Below are 7,558 nucleotides of genomic sequence, written 5' to 3'. Positions count from 1 at the left end.
CAAATTTGAGATTTGGCCCCTAAATTTCATGTATCCAAAGATAGCTCCCAATCAAAAGCTGCCAGGAGAGACAAGTTTGGCTGGCTTGGCCTCCCAGGGGCTGCTTCTCATCTACCATCAAACCCTGGGGCTCTCTGCTCTCCTTCAGATGAAAAAGAAATGGCCTTTTCATCAAGGGACCAGTGGCCAAAACTTGTATTCCACCTCCCAAATTTTGTGTATCCAAGGATTTCTCTCAGGCACAAGCTGCAATTCCAGAAACGTCTGGCTCTCCTTGGTCCTTGGTGGCCTCTGCTCATCTGCCCCTGAAACACTGGCCCTCTGTTTTCCTTCCAATGGAAGAGAATCGTTGTTCACATCAAAGTGCCCATGGGCAAAACTGAAATTCGGCCTAAAAAATTCCATCTATCCAAGGATTGCTCCAAGGCAAAAGTAGCCAGGACACACAGGCCTGACTGGTCTTGTCCTGAGGTGATTTTCTTAGACTATCAGCAGAATGTTTTCATTTGCCAATACCTTGGAGAGGGCTGAGAGATCTCCCAAGATGGGGTTTGGAGGCCTCAAGCACATGACCACTGTACAGGGACAGTGGAGCTCTGTGCTCAGTGGGCTGGAGAAGGAGGACAGTAGAGGAGAGCCCTGGGAGGGACTGAACAGTGGTTTCAGAGATGGTGGATCCTTTTGACAAGGTAGAGAACAGACAGACAAAGCAAGAATTAATGCAAAGGACAGATAGGGAGGGCCAGATAGGACCCAAAGAGAAAGGAATTTCCCTCCCAGGGCAGGGCTGTGGTGCAGCACATCCCCCAGCAGGAGCCTGTAGCAGCCCCAGGCTTTGTGTGGCCAGGCAGGGGCAGGCAGGAGGCAGAGCTGTCAGCAAAGGAAGGGCTCAGCCAGGTGGGGCAGCCGGGGGATGCCGACAGCCTGCAGGGACAGAGGCGCAGGGCAGGGACACCGTGGGACAGCCTGGGCTGCACAGGGCACAGGGATGGGCAGCAGCAGCAAGACAGCCCTGCCAGAGCCACCTTGGGCAGCACTTTGGCCATGGCTGCTGGGCCTTGCAGGGCTGGGGCCTCATTGCCTCCTTGTCCCTGCTCAGCAGCCTGGCAGGGGCCGCCCCATGCTCCTGCCCTTGCCATTGCACATCCCCACATGCCAGTGCCCATCCCGGGAAGAGCCCTGAGCAAGGAGGGAGGGACAGCATCTGCCTGGCCAGGGGCTGGGGCTCAGCCCTTGGCCATTTGCATTCCTCAAATACATCCAGCTTTGCTCAGCACCAGAGACAGCTTTCCCATGTTTGTCCCCAGCTGTCATCACTGCCTCCAATGTTCTGCTCTAACTGGAACCTGGGGACACTTTCTGAGTTGAGTTCCTCAGTAGAACCCATAAAAACTTCAAGAAAGTTCAGAGTTTCAATTTAACTTTGAGTGCTTGAGAAGTTTTTTGAACACTCTCTCACGGACTGAGTCTGATGTAAACAACACCAAAGCCCCGAGAGGGTCATTAAAGTCCTTGTGCTGTGTCTGTGCTGCTGAGCTGGGCTGGGCTCCTGGCCCAGAGGCAGCTCCTTGCAAACCAAGAAGAGCTTCAAAAAGACATTTCCATTTCTCCTGAGGAGCAGCTCCTCTCCCAGCCCAGCAGGGCTGGGGCACTGCCTACAGCCACCCTGGGTACAGCACAGAGGCACAGAGAGCTTCAATCAGTCAGGGCTGGGAAGATGCTGAGAAGTGCCTGGGGCACAATCACTGCCAGCCCTTGGCACAGGAACCTCTGGCTGCAGGACAATGCAGCTGCAGCTTCTGGAGTGATCTCCTAAAGCTGGAACATCCCAATGCCTGTAGACTCTGTGAGTAAAAGACTGAATATTTCTGGTGCAGGGGAGGTGAAATGCTCATGAAGCTTTGACATGCTGAGGAATGCTTGTCAGTCATAAAATATTTCCAATACAAGGATTTCATTAAAAATTAGAACATTTCCAAAGACTTTGTATTCAGTTTCCTAATATCGGAGAATGGCAGGGAGCGGGGGATTAATATTAAAGATTGATTATGAATTATTAATTATGAAATTTTAAAAGTTCCCAAGACATTGGAACTGTTATTTTTATGTTCTGTAGATTCACAGGAGATCCCTAATGTGCTTTCAGCCACTCTGCCCAAGCACAGCACCAGCATCCCCTTTGCTGGAGCCATCAGGCTCAGTCTGAGCTGTCCTTTCTCCCACCTGCAAACAGAACCTGCCCCAGCCAGTGCCCTGCAAACAGGCAGGGTTCTGTAGGGCCAAGCAGAGGGCACAGAGATTTGGGGTCTGTGAGTGCTGGCACAGAGAGATCAGGCACTGGGAAACACCTGCAGGAGGAAAATCTCCAGGAAGCAGAGAGAAGATCAGGGAAGGAGAGAAAACAAAACCCAGCAATGCTGTGGCAGGGAGAGTTTAGAGATGCCCACAGGATCCCCTCCAGTGCAGCCGCTCCCTCTGAACAAGCCCCCTCCCTCCTGTGCCCCAGCCCAGCCTCTGCCCTCAGGGCCGGGGCTCCAAGGCGTGCAGCCCCTCCTGTGCAGGCAGAGCTGCAGCAGAGCCGTGGGGCAGCTCTGCAGCCCCGGGCCCAGTTCCCTCTGCAGAGCACAGGGCTGGGAGCAGCTGCCCGGCCCTGGGGGCTCTGGAGGGGGCACCGCTGGCTCAGGGTGACGCTGTCCCCAGTGCCTGCCTCTGGGCAATGCTGTCAGGGCAGCCAGGGAAGGAGCTGCATCTCCCTTCATCCAATGCCAGCATAAGGACACTTGGGAGTTTCTCTGAGATTTCAGCCCGAGCTGGGAGCCTCAATCGAGGGTGCAAACCTATCCTAGAACAACTTTGAGTTATAGGATTGATGGGGAAAGGCAGAGGTGTTGTGACACTGAAAGTGCTGATGGGTTGGTGGAATGAGCAACGTGAGTCCTTGGCTACAAAACTGGAGCTGGGCTGTGGTGGATCCATCTGCTCTCAGCAGTACTTAGGGGTTGGTAAGAGAAACTTGGGAGTGTGAACATTCTCCATTTAAGAAATTGAAAGCCCAGAGAAACTCAAAACAGAATGAAGTGACAGATCATCTGCTCCCAGTCTGCACTCACCATCTGGCTGCAGGGAACTCACTTTGTTCTACCAGAGGGCAGCAGAAATGCTGAGTGTATCTGATATTGAAGAGCAGGATAGACAGGGGGGGAGCTCAAAAAGAAAACCTCACAACTCTTAAACACAAAACAGTGTCTGTGTATGTTACAGTGGAGGGTGTATGGGAAATGCCTTTGATTTTGGTTACAGATATCTCCTCTGACTCGTCACTGTCCCTTTCTCCATGAACAGGTGCCCATGTGCTGCCACAGCAAATGTCCAACAGCAGCTCCATCAGGCACTTCCTCCTGCTGGCATTGGCAGACACGCGGCAGCTGCAGCTCCTGCACTTCTGCCTCTTGCTGGGCATCTCCCTGGCTGCCCTCCTGGGCAACGGCCTCATCATCAGCGCCGTAGCCTGCGGCCACCACCTGCACACGCCCATGTTCTTCTTCCTGCTCAACCTGGCCCTCAGTGACCTGGGCATGATCCACACCACTGTCCCCAAAGCCATGCACAATTCCCTCTGGGATGGCAGGAACATCTCCTACTCAGGATGTGCTGCTCAGCTCTTTTTCTTTCTGTTCTTCATTTCAACAGAGTTTTATCTCCTGACCGTCATGTGCAACAACCGCTACGTGTCCATCTGCAAGCCCCTCCACTACGGGACCCTCCTGGGCAGCAGAGCTTGTGCCCACATGGCAGCAGCTGCCTGGGCCAGTGCCTTTCTCAATGCTCTGCTGCACACAGCCAATACATTTTCCCTGCCCCTGTGCCATGGCAATGCCCTGGGCCAGTTCTTCTGTGAAATCCCACAGATCCTCAAGCTCTCCTGCTCCAAATCCCTCCTCAGGGAAGTTGGACTCATTGCTGTCAGTGCCTGTTTAGCACTTGACTGTTTTGTCTTCATTGTTTTCTTCTACGTGCAGATCTTCAGGGTTGTGCTGAGGATCCCCTCTGAGCAGGGACGGCACAAAGCCTTTTCCACCTGCCTCCCTCACCTGGCTGTCGTCTCCCTGTTCATCAGCACTTGCACATTTGCCTACCTGAAGCCCCCCTCCATGTCCTCCCCATCCCTGGATGTGGCCCTGTCAGTTCTGTACTCAGTGGTGCCTCCAGCCCTGAACCCCCTCATCTACAGCCTGAGGAACCAGGAGCTCAAGGCTGCGGTGTGGAGACTGGTGACTGCATGCTTTCAAAAACATTAAACTGCTGGGCAATATCTGCAAATAACTTGCAATCAAACTCATCTTTGCTACTTCTTGTTGACTTCACTTTAGAGTTTCTTTACCTTTGTTTTACTTTTTTCTTATTGTCCAAAAAGAAATGTCATTGTTTGTTGCATTGGTCATTTTGTTCCTCTCCACCATCCCTGTGGCCACAGACTGTGGCAATGAGGGGTGACGGAGATTGCGGGGAGAACGACCATCCTCTAATGCATTGAGCTCCCCGTGGTGTTCGCAATCCCTGAAAGCGTTCGCTATCACGTCCAGGGGTCAACCATTTGTTGGAGATGAAGGGAGAACGACCATCCTATAATGCATCGAACTCAACTTTATTGATCAATCAATCACCTTAAATAACAAAGTTAACGAACTTCATGCATATTGTGTAATCGAATTTCATGATAGGCTAACAGAGAAATTTCTAACCACTCCTCTTGTTTTAGAATACCTACAATTGTTTATTAAAAACAGAACCAGAGTTCCCAAAACTTCTTCATCAGTTCTCAGGGTGCCAGCTTTTCCCAGAGACGGTGTTCTTCTTGTTATGGGAAGACAGCCTGAGAACATTATTGTTTATAAAGAGAGTCTAATTGTTTATAGAAATCAGAAGGCTGAGAACTGTTAGAAACTGCTTTACTTTTCTCTTCTACTTTTCTCTCAATTGTATGTCTCATGGCCCTTTTCTTCAAGCCATTCTTGAAAAACTCTCCAACATTTCCCCTGTTTTTTTTCTTTGAGAGAAAAGAGGTTAGCTTGCCAGGTTTTCTCTATCATCCTACTAACTATCTTTTGGATACAACTGTAGAAGCAAGGTAAGATACTTAAAAGCAATAAAAGTACACCTAATATCCCTATAGCATATATTACAAGGTTTCTTAACCATGGACCCAATCCTAAGCTCTTAAGCCGTTCATCAATTCCCAATTCTTTTTTCTTCCTTAAGGCTGTTAAGCCCTAGTCGTAGCTCTTTTAACTTAGCATGAATAGATACAGAATGATCAGATAAGTTCATGCAACACATCCCTTCAAACTCTTCACAACCATGGCCTTGTGCTAGCAGTAAAAAGTCTATAGCAGCTCTATTTTGTAAAATAGCGTAATTAACACTTTGTACATCTGCAGTTAACATATCTAATATCTGTGATGTCTTATTCAATTTCACCCTTAGTCCAACACCCTATTTGTTTTGCTAAAGTCATTGCTTTGCTTGCAGCACCCCATGGTAGGAGAGCTGAAACCATCACTTGTTTAAATTTACTCCAGAACAACGGATCTCCTGTTTGACCACAGTCTAAGTTATGTAAGCTGCGCCTTTTCCTGCGAGTTTTATGACTTAGTTGCATCAGCACAGATATGTTAGGGTGGAATAATGATAACTTGCCTAAATAGCAAGGTCCACCCTGCGGTTGGGCTGGTATTCCATTCCAGGCTCTATCTCCACAGATTAGGAATATTCCTGTGGGTAATTTCTTAGGTGTCATGATACTAGAGCCTTTACACTGGTTATAAAGTTGTTTGGACACTATTTCCGGGCTTAGAGATGAATCCAGAGTAGCTTATGTCTGTTTATGCTGACTCATCTTTTGAAAATTAGAGTAATCAAAGCTGTAACTCCTCCAAGGCTGAGACAAAGCAATGACTGATTAATCTGTCTAGCAAGGGTTATCCATACATTATCTCTAGGTTGACTAAAATGTGCTACCTTTAATTCTTCAGCTACTACTATACTAAGCAATATAACAAAAGTGAACTTTATTTTTCTGTTTTTATATTGACCTTCATTTTTAACCTTATTGTTCCTGACACCTGAAATCCACACCTTTGTAACCTTCTAATGCAGTTATCTAATGCTTGATTGGGATCTCCTCTTATAGGACCTACAACAGAATGTTGCGTTAAAGGCACCAGTTTTCTACACCCTATCGAGGCTATATATGATGCACTTTGAGCTTTAACCCCTTTCAAAATACACTGTACCTCTCACCGATAATAAGCTAAGATTTACTGTTCATGAGATTCGTAAAGGTCTAAAGCTGAGGCAGTGTTTAGCTCTGTCTCATTCCGTAGTGCCCACTCCCAATTATATTCCCAGGTCATCCGGCAACGGCGTGTTACGGCCTTATCAGGCATTGCACGACAGGCGGTAATTGGACTAAGAAAAGAAAGCTGTTAGCTGTTCTCATTCATGCGAACCTGGAGAGGAGGTGAAAAAGTCTGAAAATGATCCTTTCTGTCCTTGAGAATTTCACATCCACCCTTTTTCATGGGTCTCTCAGAAAGGTTCAAAGTCAGTTTTCAGTCTGTAATCCTTTTGTCATTTGGCTCAAATGGCATCAGCTGGGCGATTCTCAGTCCTTTGTTCATTTTTGGAGTGGTGAAAAAGTAGTATGCATTTAAAGCACTTAAAATATTTAACTTAAAATTTACAGAACTGACAGAAAGATGTCATACAGCAGACTAGCAAGTAGGACAGAGACATCAGCACAGAGTAGAGGGCACATATCTTGGTTTTCACATTGGCCAATAAGAAAGCACTCTTTTGCCCTTCTGACAATTTTGTCAGTCTTCATTACAATGGCTGAACAACTATGCTCACCACAACAGACACTTGCTTCACTGCTTGCAGACTACCTTGCAAATACAAGACAGAAACTGACAGAGTTGGAAATGTGCAACTCCCAAAAAAAAACCCAATCAAGCTTTTAAATGAAGGATAGAACAGGACTTTCAATTTAGATCCTGCTGAAAAATGAAGGCTCATACTCTACTGACTCTGCTTAAACTTTATGCCCCAAGAATTACTTTGTTTGTTTTCTCTTTCATCAATAATTCTGAACTGAAAGCAGGACTAGAGTTAGACCATATTAATAAGGTGCAACTTATCTTGAATTGTTAAGTCTAAGGATTTCTTTACAAAGTAAAGAATGCACAGATGTAATTCTAGGGCATACAAGAATCTTGTGAAAAAAAAAAGTAGTATTTCAGAAAGTATGTAATAATAAGACTTCCATTAGGACTTCCCAAAAGGCAGACAAGTCATCAGGTTTGGAAAATGCCTACGTATATTCATTAGAGTAAGGGCAAACATTTGTCATCTCGTATTTTTAAAACTGATAAACAGAGATCACTAGATAATTAACTTGCACACTTCTGTAAAAGCATGATCTGAGAAACTAAAGCTATTTCCCAGTAAGGAGTAGGACTTTCTGTAGTATCTTTTTTGCAAATAAATAGGACCCCAG

Source organism: Melozone crissalis, unplaced genomic scaffold, assembly GCF_028551555.1.
Source record: "Melozone crissalis strain CALT ecotype California unplaced genomic scaffold, PUWL_Pcris_2 ptg000044l_1, whole genome shotgun sequence".
NCBI lineage: Eukaryota > Metazoa > Chordata > Aves > Passeriformes > Passerellidae > Melozone > Melozone crissalis.
Note: the sequence above shows the minus strand (reverse complement) of the source record.